Raw genomic sequence first — 10,906 nt, 5'->3', positions numbered from 1 at the left:
GTGACCTGCATACACTGTTTGTGGTATTGATCACGCGCTGCACCTTCTGGTGTACTTACCGGGTTACCAGCTTCAGTATAATCATCATGCCTGGGGATTCCAGCTCTCTTCATCTAGTCTCTTAATGCCTGAAGTTCCAGTTCTACTCTGTTCATCTCTGTCAGTTACCTCACCACCTTATCCTAGTACCTGCTTCCGTCAGAACATACCTATCGGTCCTGTCTGGTACCTGCTGGGGAGGTCATGACCTACATGGCACTAGCAACGGGGCCCATAACTCCTTGCGAGGGGACCATGTTGGACTCCACGCCTCTGTGGATAGCACCAAACCGGACCAACCACATTGTATCCACTGTACTTCAGTGTTTTTCTGACAATGACACTCACTGTGTACCAGACCCAACTAATACTTGACTTCCAATACATGTATTTCACTGAAGCAGTTACATAAGTGTACTACAATGCAATGCAACTCTTGCTCACTGCTGCATTGACGCCAAGGGATCTTGCTGAGGAGTGCATTGCTTTCAGAATTGGTTACTCTTTTGATACTGACACTGTTTTCAATCCAGCTTGCATCCTGAGCCTAAAACTATGCCTGCATATTTATATATTGCTCTCTGTCTGAGTTCCCTGCATTTCCAAAACCATTGAATAGCCATGTTACAGACTATCTGGATATAAGGCTGTTCACTGTTCCAGATTAGTCTCATGCTACAGACCAGGTCTGCTTTTACACTTTGTTACACATTATAGTGTATTATTATCTTAAAGAGACTTGCTATCAGTTGTCAGGGGTTACCAGCCATCGTGGACTATGTATCTGCAAACAATACATTGAGACATGAATTATTAAATATTCTCTGTAAAGGGCTGTGGAATATGTAGGCATTATATAAATAACTAATAATAATAATAATTAATAATTATGTATGTCTGAGTTAAAGGGGAAATTTAAAATTATTGATTATTACTGACAATCTTTACCAATGTTATGTAGATACTTGAACAATAAACATAAATATTATACTTTTTATCGTTAATGGCATGGTCTACCATTGGCTTTACACAGCAGACCATGCCAATACAGGTACACCTTGTATGAGTAGACACAGGAAACTTAGATGCAAGTCACAGCACAATGATGGAATTAATAGTGAATAGATAATTTTGCATTTTGATTCAGGAAACATGCATTTGGAGTGAAGATACAGTAGACATTAGCTCATCAAACTCTACTATGATGATTCAGAGCTTTCTAGGCATTTGTTCAAAAATGATTCATATTGGCCCAACTTGTATAATTTGATTTGTTAAATATGGGATAATTCAGGTCATGGGACTCCACTGACACACATATATAGTGAAAACAGGGTATATTAAAATGCAAACACAGACATACTGATAAATGCCCCATTTAATTGTAATTTTACTGTTTTATTCAGTCTTTGTTAAAAATATTTGCTCCATTATTTTTTTATCCAACACTCACTAAAAGCTGCAGACCTGTTAGTTTTTCGTACTAGTGTGAATGAATTAAAGTAGAGCAATGTAACGTTTGATGTATGCCTGGTTTGGAAACTGTTGCAAAATGAACACTGAGCGTTTCAGAGATTTGTGACAGGCTAGATGGGAGCAAAGGAAAGGTTATGCCAAAGGTTTGCAATGGAAACTTGTTTTATTTAGTGTGTGCATTCATTTAACCACCTGTGACATTTTCTTGTTTATGCAACAATATTGATGCCAGGCATGGTGGCTTGGGATTACAGTCCATACTGTAGATTCTTGGGAATGCGTTTTCCCAGAACAACTGTAACATCAGAGACAGCTGTGTTGTGTGTATGGTTTACATAGTAACCTGCATACATGGCTGTGTTAGCCAGGATCATGTTTCACACTTTACTACTCATTTACCAAGCCTAAAACAAATGAGCTAGTGACAGAGGAAGCATGATGATATAACTTAGTAATACCTACCACCATATTTCCCATGACAAAGGAGAAATAATTATCTGTTTAACGTAAAGAAGTCTGCACACTTGTGTAAAAATTTATACAGTACTGTGCATGGTTATAAAGTGTAAATTCCTCATAAGTGGCTTTGATATACAATGCATAGCATGAGTAGCTTATTCCTCTGCATTAGGGGGCAGTACTTAGTTAAATAAATTATTTGTTTCTTAATAGTTATTTATATAGCACAGGCATACTCCACAATGCTTTACAATTAGGCTGGGTACACACTGAAGAATTTTCCAACCGACGTGTTATCTACAACGATTGTATCTAGGACTGAAGGTCCGATCAGTCTGGCGATTCATGCATACACAATATACACGATTTACCTTCAGATCTGTGCTCTTCATCTGGTTCTATATCATTGTTTAGAGCATGACAGCACAATAGTCATTCATTCATTCCTGATGCAATGATCAACTGCTTTGTTATAGCTATCTACATGTCATAACAAATTTTGTTAGCTTCTGTGACTCAGAAACGAAATATTCAGTCTCAGAACGAACAAATTAACTTTTCCACGCAACAGCGCACTCTACATTTAGTCATGAGGACATGTTCTTTGCTGGCATCCGCTGAAAAGACCATGGGGTAAATGTATCAAGCTCCGTTTTTTTTCAGAGATTAAAAATCGCGGCAAATCACTGGTGATAACCAGCGATTTTAGTCCCAAGTCGCAAATTAAGCTGCATTCTTTACTGTGATTTTCAAAATAGCTGGTCATCTCTTGCGATTTGCTGGGATTTCAAACATGCCCGTGTTTAGCCAACTCTCCTGTGTTTAGGTTAAAATTGCCATAGACATCACGCTGCTTCCTAGCTATGAGATTAGTAAACATGTCACTGTTACACTGTCCTGCTTATACAGTCACTGGTCGCGGCTGCTGTCAAAAGTAAAAAAAATAGATAAATGTTGTAAAAAAAAAATGTGCAGGGTTCCCCGTCCCAGCACTATTAACCCTAGTGCTGCCAGTCTACTGCTGGTTGCGCGAAAATCGTGCAAATATTTGCGTGAGGTCCCTCAGACTTTCATGCAACCAGCACTAGTCAAACCAACCGGGGTGGTTGACACTATAGCGGGGTGACACATGGCAGAGGTCCCTCTGCCATAAAGACATACCAACCCAAGGCTGTTCAGCACTAGGCTGGATTCCTTAGGGAGTGGGGTCCGCAAAAAAAAATGTGCGGACCCCCCTCTAGGAATAACCAGCCCAGTGCTGAAAGCACTAGGGTCTTCCTACACCCCTAATAATGAATAAATTGAGATAAAAACAAACAGCCTCCATTTTGTTTTGTGGAACCACAAGCCCCAGCCATGGAAGGGTCCCATACACAGTCTGGGCATGCTGATGCTTGTATAACTACAAGCACCAGTATACCCATGGCAGCCAGGTCATGCTGGCACTTGGAAAACCACAAGTGCCAACATGGCCTGAAACCCATGGGACCTGTAGTTCCACAGAACAAAATGTTAAAAAAAAACACCACACCCTGTTTAACACCACAAAATGTAATAATAATAATAAAAAACAATAAATACATAACACTTCCACATCAATTTATTAAAAATAATAAAACCCAATATACTCACCAATACAATGTCTTCTTCTTTTGTTAGCAGCTTTTAATCCAAAATTGCCTGTCAACCATGTCCCAAAATATTTGTATTCCAAAATGTCCATGCTTGAATACAACTTCTTATCTTCGGGTCACAATGACCCCCATAGTTGTAATTCCAAAACCGGAACATGCTTGTGAAAAAAATAAACCCTTAACACAAACGAATGAACTTCTGCTTGTACAGTGAATAAGCAGCCCGACGCTAATGAGTATAATATAGCTGCGCGCTCTATTTATACTCTATGGGGATTTCCCACACTGTCATGGGAAACATACATACCATATATTGCATATTAGTTCAGACAAATTTCAATTGGGAAATATGCTTTGTTGGGCTTTATGATCCAGTCTTACAACAGCATTAGTTTTGGGGGTCAGAGAGTTGCTTGACTATAGAAGGAGAAAATTGGTCTAGGAGCTGCATTCAAAATAGATTGTAGGGGTGAAAGTCTGATTAAGGAAAGACCAGTAAAAGGAAATTGCAAGAGTATATACAGGCGATAATAAGTGCATGAATTATAATTTTGTGCGTGACATATGCATGTTCTCTTAAAAATGTCACTTACATGTATGTAAAAGGATTTGGATACAGACTGGATGTGTGGAACAAAGGACAGTTCTGAGTCAAGCATGACTCCTAGGCAGCAAGCTTTATGGGTAGGGTTTATTGTCATATTGTTAACAGAATTAGAGAAGGCAGGTTGGTAGCTTCTGTTGGCTGGTGGGAATATAATTACCACAGTTATAAAGTTTGTGCTTGAGGTGGTGAGAGGATATTCAAGATGAAGTGGCAGAGAGATATTCAGTAAAGTGGCTATTTGATAAGCAGGATCATAACCAGGAGTGTCCTGAAGACCTGGGTCGGTGTTGGTTAACCTGTGACACTCCAGGTGTTGTGAAACTAAAAGTCCCAGCATACCCTTCCAGCTATAAGCTGCTATACATTGGCAAAGCATACTGGGACTTGTAGTTTCACAACACCTGGAGTGTCACAGGTTAGCCAACACTGACCTACGTAATATAGAGTTTGAATGAAAAGTAAGAAGACAGCAGTGTCAAATGTAACAGAGGAGAATTAGAAGCTATTAGTGTCCTTTAGATATAGCAGTGATCAAATCATTGACCACCTTATTCAGTGCAGTCTCTGTTGAGTGTTGGAAACAAACCCTAATTGAAGAGAATCCAGTAGGTTGTGTGTGGCAAGAAAGTATGTAAGGCGAGTGAAGGCAAACCTCTCATGAAGCTTGGAGGGACATGGGAGTAATAACTATGTGCTTGAATAATATTGGAAAAATAACAGTGGAGATAGAAAGAAAGAGAGAGAGAGGGTAATTACAATGTATGCAGTATACAGCAATCGAGGTGAAGGGTCAATAACAGATAGTAGTATGGGAGGATAAGAAGAATAGAATAGATACTTCCTCTTTCTTTGTGGGATGAAATGAAAATGCCAGAGGGTGCAACAAAGGAATTGAGCAGGTTGTTGCTTGGGGAAGAGGATACAATTATTTGCTGGATCTTGTCAATATTGCAATTGAAATCGCAAGATCTAGGACATTGATGGTGGTCGGAGGGGTTGGATTGTCAGGGTCGAGGATTTATTGTATTAATATTGTATTAAAGAGGCGTTAAAGAGGCATTTGGGGTTAGAATACTGAGTAGAGATGAGAGATTGAAAGTATGTTTGTATGTCCAAAGTATTTCAATAGGAGTGGTAGATAAAGTATTTCAGGAAGCCATTAGAAGTGCGAGACTTTCCCCAATGTCGTGCTACTTTGCAAGACAGTTTTTTTCATGCAATATGTTTTTAATAAGGAACGTGTGTTTACTTGAGAAGGGTATACAATATATGCTTAATGAAGAAAAAGGCATACCATAAGTCTGTTATGAATCCCAGTGCATTCACAAAGTGCAACAGAAGTGTAAGGCAAAGTGTCTTTATTCAGGTAAATATTTTAACAAAGATAACTCAAATCCATGGATAACAGGTTCCAAAAGAGACTGTATAGTAAAATGGCAGGAACAAGTATAATAAGTTTACCCCAGTCCAGAAGGCACAAGGCTTTCCAGGAAAGCAGACAGAGTCCAGGGATCAAATAAAGACCAGACAAACAAATCCAAATAGCCAGGCAGAGATCAAGCAAATAGGTGAGGTCCAGAAGTCTGTCCAAAAGGTCAGGGCAACAGGCAAAACAGCGTGGTCCAAGGTACAGGCAAATGATTCGGGGTCTCAGGCAAGCAGGCAAGGTCCAAGGTACAGGCAGGGGTCATACACAGAAGATCAGTCCAGCAGGTATATACCAAATAGCACAGGAGAAGGTTAGCAGCAGCCAGGAACAAATGGATGAACTGCCCAGAGCACCAGAACTGGCAGGTACTTAAAGCAGTGCAACAGGTACAGTTCTAATTAGCATCAGACAAGGAGATTAACTCCTTCAGGCATGTTGCAGAGTTCAGGAGCAGGACAGCAGCAGCACCTCTGATGGATTATAGGTACTGCTGCCAGATACAAAACAAAGGCAGTCATAACAAAGTCACAACATACCACAAGTCTCAAGGTAAAATTTTGTCTAACAAAGGTATCTAAAACATTAAAAAAGTAAGCCATGTTAACAGTAAAATGAACAAAAGAACAGATCAATTAACAATATAAAACATAAAGCAAGAGTTTTTTAAGGCAACCTGTTTCTTTAGTGTGCCATTGCTAAAATTGTGGTTAGCACCGAGAGTAAAAAGTAACTGGAGCCACTTGACCAAATGCTGTTGCTAGGGTTGGGTTAAGATGTGGTACTGCCAGATCAGTAGAAGATAAGCTACAAATTGGAGAGAGCAGATGTTTCAGGCGCGGCCTCCGCACTGACTCTGGTGCGAGAAGCGGTCGCCCAACCCAGCAGCTCATCGCGTCCCATTGCCTAGCAACGGGACCCTTCCCCAGCAATTCCGGGTTGCCACGCATCTCTGCCTCCTATCAGAGGAGACCTAGGATTATTTAACGGAGTCTCTGCCACCATTAGGGTGCCTGAGTATTTGGTCTTGCCTCATTGCCCGTTTGGTTCTGGCCCAGTTTGATTGCCCACGATAAGTACACTCTGTTCCTACTCTGGTGACCAAACTCCCTTGCTGGGGTCCCTGGTGAATACCGGGGGTGTGTTAGACTTTGCGCCTCCTCGCCACGGCTGCACCAATACCGGCTAGTAACTAGTATGTGACAGTATATTCTGGCCAAGAAGATGAGTGTTCAGGATGAGCCCTTCGCTCAAGATCTTCTGCTTCATCTCACACAGAGAGTGGAGCAGCAAGAGTCGAATCAAGCCCAGCTGTTACAGTGCCTTCAGGGAGTGGTTTCCCATCTTGACACCCTCCAGGGTTCCTTTCCTGTTAACCCAGCGCCTGCGGTGGCTACTGTTTCCTCCTCTGCTCCAGTCAGTACCATCACTTCAGCTCCCAGAGGTCTACGAATTCCTCCGCCTGAGATATTTGACGGCGACCTTAAAAAATGGTGGGGCTTTCTCAACCAACGTGCCATTTAATTTAAGCTAGCTCCTGAGAATTAACTTCAAGCTGGCTTACATAATTTATCTGTAAGCCAGCTTCCCCTCTCTGGGAAAGAAATGACGTTATACTCCAGAATTCTTCTCGCTTTATTGAAAGTTTCCGGAAGGTATTTGAGGAGCCAGCCCGGGTTTCATCTGCCGCATCAGGTCTGCTGGCCCTTCATCAAGGTTCCTTATCTGCCAGCCAGTACGAAGTACAGTTTCGGACACTTGCTTCGGAACGATGAGGTGCTTATAGCTACCTTCTGTCAAGGCTTAAATGACCGCATCAAGGACTATCTGGCTTCTCGCTATCTTCCACCCAACTCAGGGCACGGAAGGTGAGGAGGGCAGCGATCTACTCTCTGCAAAAAGTCAAGGACATAATAGGTTATTTCTTCCATGGCTGCTATTTACCAAATTGTGGGTTCTTCCAGTTTTGGCTAGTGAACACTCAGTAGCTAGGATATATGAAGCTAATTTCTTGGAAAATGTATCGAGATCCAGTAGAAACACCTTTGGGTCCTTTGTTACCAGCTGTTTGAGAGTCTGTGGCTTCATTTCCATAAGGGGGCTATTATGGGGCATGAGCACCAGGTGTGGATCATGGTGCCCCTCTGGCCACAAGTCTCCAGTAATTTGGTGGAGTGGAAGAAAACATTCTGATGAGTTTCACTGGGGTATACTACCACCTATTGTAGACTTTGTAGGAGGTTTTCTTGAACTTAGTTGAAATTAACCTTTTAGTAATTACCAGTCTCATGTCTTCCCCAGCTTCATCATCAGCTGGGAGGTCAAGGACCCTTTCCCATTCCACTTGGAGTGAGTAGGGCAGGGTTGAGCAAGATGCAATGTCATTCCCTTACAAGTGGGGTGGTGTCTGCAAATATTGTAAGGTCCCAGATTATATGGTTTACAGGCAGTGAATGTAAGTATTTGAAATAAGTCTAATAGGCTTAATGAATGGGTGGGCAACCTTTAATATGAGGTCACTAAGGGACAGCCTCTGACCACATCCACAGTATTCATTGGGAACCTGAGGTCCACTTGGACCCACAGTGAAACCCAGCCATGGACTTCCCCGATGGGAACACATGGTTACCTAAATTATTAGACACGGGGGAGATGGTTGAGGAGTTCGATGAATTTGAGTCCCTGAGTTTGGTTGAGCAGTTTAGTGTTCAGAGTAATTTATTTGGAGGTGGTCTGTGCTTATTATGTAGCTATGGGATACTTTTAAACATGTCCTATGTGATTTTTTTTATATCTATAATTGTTAAATTTAGACATTCAGTTACAAAACTAGTGTCTGAAGTGGATTCTTGGTAAAACTGGAAAAAGTCTTAGTGAGTCACAGAAAGCCTTCTTGAGTTGGCAAATTCACTCTGCTCCATGTCTCAATTTTGAGAGTTTCATCTAGTATAAGCACCTTCTTTATCAAACCTAGTAGATTGTTGAGCAAAAAATTGAAAAACTCTAAAATGGTTGTTTGACTGGCTAAATAGCCAGGTCTAGATTTGTTGAAACACCACATAGAGCCAAACCTATTTGTCAAGGATGCAGGGGAGACACTATTCTCAATTTGCATAGCATTATTTTCTTAGTTTATATTGTATGTTTATTTATTGTTTAGTACCAGCATTTTATAATGGGATCAATAATGACTTTGTTATTGTCATTTATTCCTTTTTTAGACATGGAATGCAGTAGTGGTTGGAACTAAGGAGAGCTGTGGCATTTGGTGGGAGGCAATTATTATGGGGCAGCATAGAAAGAGTTGAAGAGAGCAAAACAGGTCAATTCAACACTACATAGAGCAGCGGATGATGACTGATATTCTTCTAATTCAGAATACTGAAGGAGCCCTGCACTTACACCTTTTTGCTATAAAAATGTGTTTTGCCTGTTATTATAAGAATTTGCCTTTAGTCTGACTTGCTATGACCTTGAAATGGATCAGATTCTGGTTATCGAAGTTCCCAGCTTTGAAAAGGAGGAAAGAGTCTTGTTGGAGGTGGATATAACCCCTGTAGAGGTGGTTCATCATTTGATTCTTTCAGATTTAAAAAAAACCAAAAACCTAGCCTAGACGACCTACCCGTTGAATTGTATAATCAGATTGTAGATATTTTATCTCTGCAGTTTTTATCTCTACTAGTCTTCCTGTCTCCATGGCAGAGACGCTGGTAGTCGTTATCCAGTCATGTGTGGTCATATGATGAGAGACAGGATGTGCCGGCGCTGAACTCCAAACTTTATACAGTCAGGCTACCAAATAAAAGTTAGTAATACTGTAAAAATCACTGTTGGACACCTCCAGTTATCTATATAAAAAAATTAAGAACATTATACTAATAACAGTTTTCCGTTTACTGTGATATAATTGAAATGAACCCTATTAGACAAATTATAAAACATTTCTAAATACCAACACAAATGTAAGGGTAGTAAAATAATATTTTGATTATCCATATGATTACAATTATATTCATCCATTACTAGTGTAATTTTGATATATTTTAGTGTGTAATATAACTTGCTAATAGGACGTCCTCACACTTACATTTGACCACTTTGAACTCATTTTTATTTTAATATTTTGCTTGATTTTAATGTTATATTGAGATCTCACAGATATATAAAAATATTGTTTTCTAATATTTTGTAATAAATATTAAGAATGTTATTTATTATTAATGTATATCTTGAGTACCTGGTAAAAAGATAACCCCTTTTCTATGTTTTCATTTGATCAGCTCCAGATACTTTCAGGAGTGAACAAGGTAATGGCAGCAAAAGGGATGTTGAATTGCTACTACAGCATCGGAGCTGAATCCAGGACAGGCTAGCAAATCAAGCCATAGGCTGCAGACATGACAGATATGGAGACATCAATGTCAGAAAGTTATAACAAACCAACTACCATTTAGCAATGGCTAAATGCCAAACCTCCTTGACAGATAATGTGACCACCAAAGCGAAGGATGTAAGGGCTAAAATAACATTAATACATCACAAAGTGTCAGAGACAAAGGCTTAGAGGCACCTATTTAAATTGAAATGTGGTGACGGCAGAAGCAAAGGTGATGTTATGACTGCCTATTATTAGTATGTGGCAGCAGTTCCACAAATCCACCAGATGTGCTGCTGTTCTGCCTCTGAACTTTACACCATGTCTGTAGGAGTTAATCTCATGAACTAATTAGAACTGCACCTGTCTCACAGCTTCTAATACCTGCCTCAATCTGAGCTCTGGGCAGTTCATCATTTATACCTGAATGCTGCTTGTCTCTTGTTTATCCCTGCAGTTTTGCTTTGCTGCTGTCTGATCTCCTGTTGTGACCCTCTGCCTGATTTCTGGACTATGCTTGTTTGCTTGTGACCCGGACCTCTGCCTGGCTACTGAATTCTGCTTGAACTCTTGGTCACTGAACTCAGCAAATCGGTGTGCTTCCCTGGACTGCCTTGGGCCTCTGGCAATCTGGAATCCTGATCCCTGCATTCTTAGTCTGGAGCCTCGTGCCTCCTTGCAATTGGGTAACTCAATATACTTTGTTCCTGTATTTAAACTATATTTGTCATTGCTTGGAACCTGTTGCTTCTGTGGACTATTCCTGCCATTCCTCACACCTGTTCATATTTGTGTATTGGAGTATACCTGTTTATTCTGCTACCTGAAATCTGCCTATTTCACGAACTGAATCCTTGTTAGCATAGTTTGCCTAAATAAAGATACTT

At 40.5% G+C, this 10,906-nt stretch overlaps 1 long non-coding RNA gene across 1 annotated transcript in view; it reads left to right on the top strand.

Moving 5' to 3' along the window:
* The window catches only part of LOC142141199 (uncharacterized), a 48,300-nt gene extending 37,406 nt beyond the window's left edge, over window positions 1-10,894 (top strand). The window contains exon 3 of the long non-coding RNA XR_012688627.1: window positions 9,925-10,894. This is a non-coding gene — a long non-coding RNA (uncharacterized LOC142141199). The remainder of the gene's footprint in view (window positions 1-9,924) is intronic.
* Window positions 10,895-10,906: the final 12 nt, after the last annotated feature.

This window comes from Mixophyes fleayi, chromosome 1 (genome assembly GCF_038048845.1).
Source record: "Mixophyes fleayi isolate aMixFle1 chromosome 1, aMixFle1.hap1, whole genome shotgun sequence".
NCBI lineage: Eukaryota > Metazoa > Chordata > Amphibia > Anura > Limnodynastidae > Mixophyes > Mixophyes fleayi.
The sequence above is the reverse complement of the archived record's forward strand: the minus strand, read 5'-3'. Positions and strand labels throughout refer to the sequence as shown.